General features: G+C 36.4%; 1 long non-coding RNA gene across 3 annotated transcripts in view; it reads right to left on the bottom strand.

The window, feature by feature from the left end:
- Window positions 1-12,733, bottom strand: part of LOC145716450 (uncharacterized) — a 182,647-nt gene that overhangs the window by 4,703 nt on the left and 165,211 nt on the right. For 2 of the 3 annotated variants that reach the window (XR_014139088.1, XR_014139089.1), the window contains exons 3-5: window positions 11,780-11,893; window positions 10,337-10,435; window positions 8,564-8,694 (exon numbers count right to left, since the gene is read on the bottom strand). This is a non-coding gene — a long non-coding RNA (uncharacterized LOC145716450). Of the gene's footprint in view, window positions 1-8,563; window positions 8,695-10,336; window positions 10,436-11,779; window positions 11,894-12,534; window positions 12,721-12,733 lie in introns of those variants that run through there. The other variant, XR_014139090.1, reaches the window with a different exon arrangement.

The following is a 12,733-nucleotide window of genomic DNA, read 5'->3' as shown; positions in this document are numbered from 1 at the left end:
AGGTCAATAAGAAGAGATTTTTCCTAGTAGGTAAAGAAAAATATATGTCATTACAGTAGTTTTAAAAAGGTAGCATGAGGGGGGTCAGTGCCTGGGTGGCTCAGCTGGTTAAACATATAAGTCCTGATCTCAGCTCAGGCCTTGATCTCAGGGTTGTAAGTTCAAGCCCCATGTTGGGCTCCAGGCTGGGAGTAGAGCCTACTTAAAAGAAAATTTAAAAAAAATTTAAAAATTAAAAATAAAAAAAAATAAAAAGGTAGCATGAGCATAAACTTTGATAGAACAAAATACAGTTCAGAAATACACTTAGATATGTGGGAATTTAGTCTACAATAAAGGTGACATTTTACATTAGATGGAAAATATAGTGATAAATTTAATAAATATCTTTTTAAAATAAATATCTTTGATGTAGTTATCTATACATGGAAATGAATAAAAATAAATTTCTGCTTCATACCATATAAAGATAAATTTCTAGTGTATTAAAAGCTAAATATAAAAGTCAAATCCTTTTTGAGTAAGGATTTTAAAAAATAATATTTAGATGCGGAAGGTCTTCTTCAGTAACTCACAAAACTCAGAAGTCAAATGAGATTTGACTAAGAAATTTCAAACTTCTATAAAGAGAAAAACAACCTAAAGAGACAAGCAGCACATGGGGAAGAAATCTTTGCAGCATAAATATCAAACTTACTAGCCAGAACATAAAAAGAGCTTCTGCCAATCAATAAGACAAAAAGGAAGCAGTTCAGGGAAGGAAAAAGAATGCTAATAAATACATCAAAGATACCCAACTCTATAATAATTATGGAAATACAAATAAAAACAATAAACCTTATAAAATTAAAGAATGGAAAAAATGAATAATAGTGTTTAAGAGGACTTGGGGAAATGGGCATTTTCATACACATTTACGTATTATAAGTGGGTAATTCCTTTTCTGATAGTGAATTTGATCATTTCTATCATTATTTTAAATGCACATTCCTTATGATCCAGCTCTTCTACTTCTAAGCCTCTGCCTGAAAATAGTACTTGCATACTTTTTAATGATGTGTGCACACAGATGTTACTGTTGCATGGTTTAAAATGGCAAAAAGTTAAAAATGTCCAAAATAGAGGAATGACTGAATAAATTAACTTAAAGAATACAATATAATCTGATGCAGTGATTAAATGAAATGAAGCAGATCTCTATATACTATAGAAATTGACAAACTGATTTTACAATACATATGGAATTTCAAAGGACACAGAATAGCCAGAACAATGTTTACAAAGAAGAATAAAGTGGGAGAAAATATCTCTAAAAAAGGTAAGATACAGGATAATATGTAGAACAATAATTTTTAAACTATAATGTTCTTAAAATTCACCTGAGGAGCTTGTTTAAAAAATAAAGATTTTTGAGGCCACACTCCCAGAAATCCTGACAACCCAGGTGATTTGGATGGATTGACAACCATCCTTCAGAAGCACCATCCCAAATTCATGCTTTGTTTTTCAGTGGTTAAATATATATGCTCCAGGGAATAGACAAAGCTCACTTAAACAGCATTTATGTTATATTATATACTCATATGTATTTCTATGTACTATGTTTGTTTTGCCAGCTATGCTCGGTTTAAAACCACAGACCCCACCCCTTACCCACCTCTATCTTTTGGTGAATATGAGACTCACTTAGGACATCACTCCAATTCATAATTTTTGGTCATTTTTAGTATGAACATAAGTATATTTTAATTAAGTACTTAATTAGTATATTTTAATTATATTAAGCATATAGTATGATAGTATATTTTCATATATTTTAATTAAGTATATAGTAAGCATATTTTAATACTAAAATTTAATGTAAGACTAAAAACTAGATATTAAAATAGGCTCAATTATTAAAATTCTGGACTAGTCACTGTAAAACTTAGATCTCATGTTTGATTAAAATCTTTCTTCCTCTCCCATCTCCCAGATGAGACTTGCGGGGTTAGCAATATTAAGTGCAGGAGAAAAGCATTCTGCTCTCTCACAACTTTCCCTTTCCCACCCTTCTTTGAGATTAACACTCAACTTTGGAGCATGAAGAGGGAAGAATAGACTGTCAAGATGATATTGCTGTCTTTTTCGTTGGTTATCATGGGCTTTTTTTTTTTTTAAGATTTTATTTATTTGTGAAAGAGAGAATGAGAGACAGAGAGCATGAGAGGGAGGAGGGTCAGAGGGAGAAGCAGACTCTCCGCCGAGCAGGGAGCCCGATGCGGGACTCGATCCCGGGACTCCAGGATCATGACCTGAGCCGAAGGCAGTCGCTCAACCAACTGAGCCACCCAGGCGCCCTATCATGGGCTTTTGACTGCTTGCAGACATCAGTGTGAACTGAAAGTGATATCATCACACGACATTGATAAAGGAATCAATTCAAAACAGCTCCTATAGGCATAGCCTGGTACCACACACTGCAGAGACCACCCCCCCCCATCCATACACACAACCAAGCCTATAGTCCCTACCTTCACCTACTTACAATCTGGGCCTATCTGTAAGCAGAGGATCCATTTTCTGTACTTCTCAGGAAGTAGGCACCAAAGGGCTTGGTCATGATGTCCTCAACTCCAGAACACGCCATACTGCCACATGGTTTGGTTTGGGTTTCTCAAGAGCAGAACCTAAAATGGGGATTTGGGGTATAAGTACAGCTGGCCCTTTGACAACATGAGTTTGAACTGCATGGGTCACTTATTTGTGGATTTTATTTTTATAAATACAGTATAGTCCTGTAGATGCATTTTCTCTTTCTTAGGATTTTCTTTTTTAAAAGATTTTATTTATTTATTTGACAGAGAGATAGAGTCAGAGAGCACAAGCGGAGGGGATGGCAGAGGGAGAGAGAGAAGCAGGCTCCCCACTGAGCAGGGAGTCAGATGCGGGGGCTCAATCCCAAGCCCCTGGACCCTAGGATCATGCCATAAGCCGAAGGGAGATGCTTAACCATCTAAGCCACCCAGGCACCCCTCTTTCTTAGGATTTTCTTAACATTTTCTTTTCTCTAGCTTACTTTATTGTAAGAGTATAGTATTTAATATATATAACATACAAAATATGTGTTAATCAACGATTTATGTTATCTGTAAGGCTTCCAGTCAACAGTAGGCTATTAGTAGCTAAGATTTTAGGGAGTCAAAAGTTGTATCTGGATTTTCAACTACAGGGGAAGTTGGCATCCTTAACCCCCACATTGTTTGGAGGTCAATTGTTTTATCTGGATGTACAGAAGCACTTGTCAAGAGTGAAGCTATTAAAGAAGGGGCTACGGAAGGGTGCATAAAACAGGTATCTCTATGGGACACTGGAGCTGCATCCCATGGAAAATGCTAGGAAACAAATTCTTCAGGGTTGTACCACTTATGGGATATTTATACATCAACTGTTATACATCAATTGTTTCTTGTTAGTATATAGAATATAATTTATTTATTTATTTATTTATTTTTAAAGATTTTATTTATTTATTTGAGAGAGAGAATGAGATAGAGAGCATGAGAGGGGGGAGGGTCAGAGAGAGAGGCAGACTCCCTGCTGAGCAGGGAGCCCGACGTGGGACTCGATCCCGGGACTCCAGGATCATGACCTGAGCCGAAGGCACTCGCTTAACCAACTGAGCCACCCAGGCGCCCGAATATAATTTATTTTTTAAATTGGTCTTGTTATCCTGTGATCTTGTTAAATTTACTTATTAGTCATTTAACATTTTTGTAGATTTCTTAGAATTTACAGATCATGTTGTGTGCAAATCTGATTATTTTGCCTGTAATATGGTTTTATTTCTTCCTTTCCAATGTATATGTCTTTTATCTATTTATTGTTATTTTTGGCCTTATTGCACTGGGTAGGACCTCCAGTATAATTTCAAAAGGAAGAGACATCCTTGCCTTGTTTCAAATCTTAGGCATAGATCATTCAGTCTTTTACCATTAATTATAAGGTTATGTGTAGGTTTTTCATAAATGTGCTTTATTGGGGTGAGGAATTTTCCTTCTAATCCTTAGTTTGCTGAGATTTTTACTCTACATGAGCTAATTTTGTGAAATGTCCCCCCCCCGCCCCACTGGTTAAGATTATACGACTTAAGATTTTATGATTACATGACTTAAGATTACAATTATATGGTTTTCCTACTTAATTCAGTTAATATGACAATCATATTGCTTGATATTAAAATGTTAAGCCAATCTTAACTCCATTAATTGGTCATGATGTATTATCCTTTTTATATATTATTAGATTTGATTTTCTCATATTTTGTTAAAGATTTTGCATCTATGATCATGAGTAAATATTAGTTAATGTTATTCCTTTCCTATAAGAGCTTTGGTTTTAGGTGAGGGCCTTCAGCTGTGCTGCCTTGGGAAAGGGATGAGGTGGGTAAAGTCAAAGTGTTCCTCATACCCATTCAAATTCATATTTTTTTGCTCTAATGGTGTGCTGGATCTTGTCCTCTGGAAACCTGTACTTCCACAAATGCTCTCTCAGATGTGGGTGATTATCTAAGACAGTGTTTTCCAGGGGCTTCCAGATCATGGCTGAGCAAGGCTGGAGCTGGTTCATGAACAGCTGCAGATTCCACACCTGCCCCTGGTGGTCTGTCTGCCTATTACCCCATGCATGGGTAGGCAAGATTCCTCCTGGATCCCTTGGTATATGGTGCTGGAATCCCACAGCTCCCTCAAGGGCACTTTTGTCTGGATGGATTCTAAATTTTTGTTCAGGGAGGGGGACAAATATGAGGGACATCTTATGCCACCATGATGCTGACATCACTGTGAATTTTTCGTTTCAGGTATTGTATTTTTCAATGCTAGAAGTTCTGTTTTATTATTTAAAAAATATCTTCCATTTTCCTATAAAGCCTTGAGCATAATTATAACAGCTTTTTAAGAGTCTCTATCTTCTAATTCTATCATCTCTGCCATTTGGGGATCTTTTTATAGCTTTTTTTTTTTTTTTCCTTCCTGCTATGGGTCAAGTAATTCTGCTTCTTTGCATGTCTAGGAATTTTTGGTTAGGTGCTGGACATGATTGTTTTTGTGTAGTTGAATTAATTTTGGTTTTTTTGTCCTTTAAAGTTCTTGAACTATGTTTTGGTGGACAGTTAAGTTACTTGAGGATCTGCTTCATTCTCTTGAGGTTTGTCTTCAGGCTTTCTTAGAATGAGTCTATAGTACTGCAGCCTTTACTCTAGGTCTTTTGAGTCCCAGTACTAAGGCATGACTCTTCTGAAGTCTCTAGCAAATGTCCTGTGTATTTAACAGTTTTGCCCCTCTCTGGCTGATAGGAATTCCAATATCCCCCAACCCTATTTGAAGTCTGGGAATTTTTTAGTTTATAGTTTTCTAGATGTTGTTTTTGGCTGGTCTTGTAGAGTTCTTACTTAATGCACAACCAGAATTGAATTCAGACAAGGACTTGATGTGATCTCTATGCAGATCTCTGGAGCTCCTTTTCTGCATGGTTCCTTGGTACTTTGCTCTGAAAATATCAGCCACCTTCATTCACCTCCCCAAAGTTTATGTCTCTCTTTTCATCTCAGTGAGGCAGACTTGTTTTGGTTTGTTTTGTATCTATTCTGTAATATGGCAATTACTTCCAGATAGAAAGCTGAAATGATCATAGGGCTCATCTTATTTGTTTCTCTTCTCTCAGGCATCACATTTCTGCTTTGTTTCATATATTTTATGCAGTTTTCTGATTGTTTATGCAGGAAAGCTGGTCTTGTGCCACATATTTCCTTATGGGAGGAAGTTCTTTTCATAAAGTTGAAAATTAAAACTTAAATCCCAAAAAGTTCTTTGGAAGGGCTCATCTTATTTGTTTCTCTTCTCTCAGGCATCACATTTCTGCTTTGTTTCATGTATTTTATGCAGTTTTCTGGTTGTTTATGCAGGAAAGCTGGTCTTGTGCCACATATTTCCTTATGGGAGGAAGTTCTTTTCATAAAGTTGAAAATTAAAACTTAAATCCCAAAAAGTTCTTTGGAAGTTTTGTACTCATGATGAAGAATTTTTGGCTGTTGATCCATAGGATAGAATGGGTGATTGATTTCATTATGCTTCCTCATTCAAGCCATTATCTGTAGAACCATTCTTTGGGGCATTTCACTTTGAAATTCAATTATTCCTGAGTCAGATCTTTTTTGGTTAGATGTCTCTAGAAAATAAATCATTTAATTTTATATGTGGATGGTCTAACAATTCTCTTTTCAGTTTTACTTTTTATGCTGCTTAGCCATATTCTGAGGATATTTTCCGTTAATTTTTTTATATTTTCAGAATCATTTTTTTCATTCATTTTCAAATCCAACTGATGTTTTATTCATACCACTTTATACTATTATGACATCCATTCTTCCTTTTACTTTTTCAGTTATTTTAAGCTTATTTTATAGTCCTTCTCAGATTGTCAAGTCATCTGTAATTTTTAAGTCTTAATTTTCCTATTGCTTCTACTGACTTTTTGACATTGTTATTTGCTTCTTTATGGTTTAAAATTTTTGATTATATGTAAACAGTGGTTGTGTTTGCTTATGAAAACATCCTTTGGATTTCAACATTTCTGAATGAGATTTTACTTTAAATTTTCAGTTTACAGTTTTTGCACCAATGTGTGGCAGAAATTTCAGGCTGGTTTTTAATTGCCTTTCTCTTCAGTACACTGACTGAAGTACAAGGAAGCTACCTTATGGTTTTCCTGGTTGAGTTCATGAGTGGAAGTGGCAGGCCCACCACATGAATCCCAAATATGCTTTAGTGTTCTGGTCCCCAACTGTAAGGTCCATAGCAGGGTCTGAATCCTTAGTAGTAGCAGCTGAATCATCATGCACGTGTGTGTGTGTATACACATCTATACACAACATACATATACATACACAAAACAAATACATTTATGTATACATATTCACACACTTGTATATTTAAATATATCTAATATTTCAGTATATTTATGGTGGGAGGATGAGTCTTCTATATCCGTTTAGCTGACATATAAATAAAATGTACCTAAAATTACTTTAAAATGTGGGAATTTCTACGTATGCATGTGTGCTGTTGTGTGAGCAGAGGAGAAGATAAAGAAGGAGCCATTTTCTTTTGAATAACAGAGGAAACTTAGCATCCTTAGTGATGAATTTACATGCCTCCTACACTTCAGAAATACTCTTCCCTTTTAGTCCAACTCCACAACTTCTCCCTTATACACTCTCCTCCAACTACACACCCAATCTTTCACTTTGTGTTTTCTAAAAATTTCTCCAACTCATTCACTGCCTCCTTATTTCAGGCCTCCATCATATTTCAGTGGACTCAGGCAATATCCCCTGAAAAAAAAAATCTGCATCCAGTCTTCTCCCCACTCGCTCCACCCAGATGGCATAGTTCTCTCTCTTAAACACAGTCTAATTATGTCACTCCTCTGCCTAAAATGACTAATGGTTTCCAGCTACTCTGGAGATAAAGACCAAAATCTTTAACGTGTCCTAAAAGACCCAGAATGTTCTACTCCTGCCTCATCCTCCAGCCTCACATACCACATTTCTTAGCATGCTGACCTTTCCTTTTCAGTTTCTTGAGTTCCTCCCAATTCGGGGCCTTTATCTATACTACTTGCTTGATCTGTAATGTTGTTCTGGAAAATTATAATTAAATACTTATTCTTGCAATTGCTTGTTAAATGTCTATTTTCTCCTCATAGACTGTAAGTTCCATGAAGACAGGAACCAATCTTGTTCCAGCTCTCAAAAAGCTTGTTCAACAAATATTTGTTGAAGGAAGAAAGGAAGGCAGAACAGAAATAAGAAAATGAAATATCAAGAGCCAGGAATCAACTTTTGTTAAAGTGCAATTGATCCAAGTATAAACAAGAGTAGGGATGCCTGGGTGGCTCAGTTGGTTAAGTGTCTGCCTTTAGCTCTGGTCATGATCCCGGGGTCTTGGGATTGAGTCCTCTGTTGGGCTCCCTGCTCAACGGGGAGTCTGCTTCTCCCTCTGCCTCTGCCACTCCCCCTGCTTGTGCTCTCTCTGACAAATAAATAAATAAAAGCTTAAAAAAAAATAAACAAGAGTGAATAATTGGCCATACATTATATTCCAGTTTCAATAGAAGAGGAAAAATGAAAACCTTTTCTCAGAAAAGAAAGGAGACATTTAAAAAGAGGAAATTGAGAGCAGAAGTCAGCTTATGGACTTTACTACACTTCATGTTTTAACTCATTTACCTACCATGGAGTGAACGAAAAAGTTCCAACATGAGATCCTGAGATAATTTCCTCTTGCCACTACAAATATAACCAACTCTCCTTAGCATGATTTGTCATAGTTTTGGAACATTGTTTTAGTAATGGTGACTTAATACCTTTTTGTGGTAATTTATAATGAAAAATTACCAGTTTTTAAAGGTTATCTTTGTGGGGTTTTTTTTCTTTCCAAAGTAGAGCTTTTACTTGATATTCTGTTTTTCAATTAATAACAGTATACATTCTGGCAGCCTTGTAGAAATTATGGATACTTACAGTAGAGGGCAGTGGAGGAGCACACCTCAGGATGAAAATCAAGGGCGGCATCCAAAGTCCCTTTCTTAGGGCTCCCCTTGGAATGATGTGAGGCTAGGTCACTTGAAGGAAGACTTAATCAATTTGAGAAGCTACAAGTTGAGGAGAGGTAGTAAGTATAAAGTCACTAAATGTCTCAAAATTTGGAATACCCACAGAATTTTAAAGGTGTTGCTCTTAAAAGGATATGTTTTAAATTTTATTCTCATGACCAGGAATACACAGACTATTATTGGCAACAGCAGACTCTAGCTTTTCTTATTTTTTCCTTAATAATTCACTCTTGCTTTTATTGAAAACACTGAAGTGATGAATTTAAACAGATTGGGTTTGTGTTCATTACATAGGCAAAGGGAGTTTAAGTATGAACTATAAACATTTCTAATCTTTTCTTTTTTTTTTTTAAAGATTTTATTTATTTATTTGAGAGAGAGAATGAGAGAGAGAGAGAGCATGAGAGGGGGGAGGGTCAGTGGGAGAAGCAGACTCCCCGCCGAGCAGAGAGCCCGATGCGGGACTCTATCCCGGGACTCCAGGATCATGACCTGAGCCGAAGGCAGTTGCTTAACCAACTGAGCCACCCAGGCGCCCAACATTTCTAATCTTTTCAAAGATCACACCTACGGGACTTATTTTTACATTACGTGGTCTAATGTTTTCCTCATTTGGTTGAGTGAACCAGGAAGGTTACTGAATTTAGAGAAATAAAGTCTGCAGTACTGTATACCTTGCATTATGAGCCAGGGAGAGGGACTCGTGGAGGCATGTGCCGAATGATTCCAAAGATACTTCTACTGACTGAAGCAGGTCAGTGCAGTGTTCAGCAAGGATGAGGCCATCAAGTTAGAATATGTAGGTTCAATGGGATTTATATAAAGCCCTAAAGTCTGTACAGCTTGACAGAATGGAGCTATCATTTTTTTAAAGGTTCCCTGTCACAGGAGGAGGTAGAAGTTGAAAGACAGCAAGTAGGATAGCCTGGCTTATACACTTGGGTGACTTCTGGGTCAGTCTCACGGGGAGTTACTGTTAAAAGCCACTCATACCTGTGTACTTAATTAGAGGGAAGTTCATTGGAGCGTGGTACTGTCCATAGTACCTGGAAGACTTTTGATAGCTCTGAGTATGAAGGCAAACCACAAAATAATCATATATCAGATTATTGATCATAATGTAATTCCATACTCCATAGAGTCTAAGATACATTTTTTTTTTCTTCACAAAGCTGTACCTCTGACTGTGGGGACATCTATAATTAATGGCAGATTGTAACCATAGTAGGGCAGGAGAACAGTTTGCACTGCCTGTGAATTCACAGTTTGGATATAGCTTTTTTTTTTTTTAAGTGTATTGAGAATTATTGTGCACACAGAAAATCATAGAAACAAATGTGTGACATATGATTAAATATGTCTAGATAAGGCTTAAAAAAAGACCTTTCAATAAGTATCAAATAACAATTCCAAGGGAGAAGAAAATTTTGTGCTGTAGTTTAAGTAGTATTTTGTTTTCCTTAGTGACAATCAGCAGTATCTCAATCACAATCAGCAGTATCTCAGATTTGATAAAATGTGACATTTTATATCCATTTTATGAGTGTGGAATCTGAGCCCAAGAAAGTCTAAGAAGAGTTTCCTAGGGTACACAATAGAATATAGTTCCCCATCTATCATGAGTCACCACATACTCTAAATAAAGACGTTAAAAGCAACTACCTCAGTTCTTCATTCTTACCTTCTCTGCCAATGAAAACTTTGTTAGCAACTGCTCATATGCTTGTGAGTATCAGTACAAAAAGAAAATTATGCCTTCATAAAAAAGAACCCAGAATGCCTGTTTAGAACAGAAGAAGCAATTAGTACTATGATAGGGTCATGTCACTGAAAATAAATTCTTAAAAAACTAAGAATTAAAAAAGTTAATTTGATCAGTCATTAAATTAACCCATTGGTATAACAAATCTGTGCAGATATAGGAAATTCACAGTGAAGTTGCTTAAAACTCATAGCAAAGTTTAAATGTTAAGCCTGTCCAAAGCTTGATTGCCTGAACAACATCCTTAAGTGCCTTGTAATTTTAAAAAAATGCATAGGTATAAAAGAGACAAATGGATTTTTTATTACAAACATTATATCCTCTTGTGTCAACAATTTCATGTCTCTTGGCACTCAGTTGAGTCTCAGAGTGTGGGATGAAAGTTGGAAGTCAGTACCCTTAGAAGCCAATTGGCCCAATGAAACAAGCACCAGGCATATTTTATAAGACCACTCGACAGTTTTAATGTCCAACTAATATCAGGCTCTGGATCCAGTTCAAATTCACACTTAGCCTTTACCTCTGGCAACCAAGTTCCAGAAGCAATCCTCATTTATCTCATCCCCCAGAAGGAGGAGTTTTCAGGTGCTGTGGGCGTGCATCATTATGTAAGCTGAGATTTTGTTTGCTTCTGCACAGTACAAAGGCAGAATTCAATTTTAATACTGGCATTTGAAAGAGAAAGGCATTTTACTATGTGACCTTGAGGAGAAATTCCTGCCAGAGAGGTAGAGGCTATCCCACATTAGGGTTTAGTGTTAAAGGCACTATTTCCTGCAAGGTGCAAAGCCATTTGCAAATAATGTGAGGCTGTGCATTAATAAGCAATGGGAATAGCTCTGTGTATTTTAACCCCTGGTGGCTTACCTGGGACACATGGAGAAGGAAATGGTTTCTTGGAGTGGTACAAAGCACCAAAATATCCTACTCTCTCCATTTCACCAATTAGATATTCCCTCATTCTAACAAGCATCTCTTCGGAATAACAATATCATTTGCTTTAATCGGAGAGGAACCCAGCTGAAATCATCCCCAGTGGAAAGGAGTTTCAACTTAAACGGAAGAACAAAGAAAATAGAGGAAAGGCCACAAAAGTGAAAGGAAAAGTATTCACAAATATACCTTTGATCTCTCAGATGCCAATATCTTTTTCTTCATATTAGGGCTTCCCTTGCTCCCTGAAATTCTAGTCAATTTGCCTTGGGGAGTTCTGGTACATAAATTGGGCTATTTAATCAAGGATTCAAGAAACCCAAGTTTGAAAAGCATTTTTTTTTTCTTTTTGGTCATCTACAGTTTTATTTACTACTTGAATTTAGACTGATTTAGGTTTCTTCAAGAGGTAGAATGAAGAGAACTTACCGAGAACTGCTTTTGATTAAACAGAAGGAAGAATTTTTAAATCTTGGACTCTCCCATAATGAAGCCCTTGGTTCTCTGTGACTCAACGTTTTCCAGCCGAGGCTGAGCAGCTAGCTGTCAGAGATGGAATAGAAGGGTTAGATGTTAAGATGACTTAACTTCTGAGACTCAATATTTTCCCATTATTTTATAAAATGAACAAAAAATGAAGCTTCTGAACGCTATTTCGTTTCATTCAGTAGCAAAATGCATTTAAAACAGGTGATTATTCCATTTGTAAAGAACCAAATCTTTGGATGTGTTGGTCATACAAAAGCAACTGTTTAATATTGTCTTGGCTCAGTTAGAAACATGAAAGCTCTTTGTGACTTAAATTTTAATGTATACACTTGATGGGTTTTCAAATACTTGTGCTTAGAATAACTTTCTGGGCTGAGGATTATATAGGTCAGCCCTAGAGAGAGATGTGCTTCACTAACCTGAAAGGATGAAGGCGCATTAGTGCTCCGAGGATATAGAAACCTATTCCTTGTTTAAGTTTTCATTTTCTGACAGGCTATAAATAGCTTCGCTTAAGCAAAAGGGAGCATCCTAACTCATCTGTAGCAGATGAAGTCTTTAACACATTGCATCTGCTTTATTGGTCTGGTTATTTAGGTTCCGTTGTAGGCTAACATATGACAGAGTTCCCATTTAAATAATAGAAGTAAAGAGCTTCAAAAGCAACCTTATTAAGGTTAATAGAATGAACTCACATGTCTGTTGTTGGGGAAAAGGTAATGAGACACTCAATAAATTGTTCACTAAATAGCTTGTCATCTGTGGGTCTGCAGTTGGGAGTTTCACCAATGGATCATTCCATTGTCTGTAATGAGCATGATTTTAAAAATACTAAGGTACTCAAATATATGGTATCATTCTATCTTTTGTTGACTAGCATTCTGAAGGTCTCTT

Source organism: Leptonychotes weddellii, chromosome 12 (assembly GCF_054177405.1).
Source record: "Leptonychotes weddellii isolate Sample4059 chromosome 12, ASM5417740v2, whole genome shotgun sequence".
Classification (NCBI taxonomy): Eukaryota; Metazoa; Chordata; class Mammalia; order Carnivora; family Phocidae; genus Leptonychotes; species Leptonychotes weddellii.
This window is presented reverse-complemented; position numbering and strand designations above follow the sequence as displayed.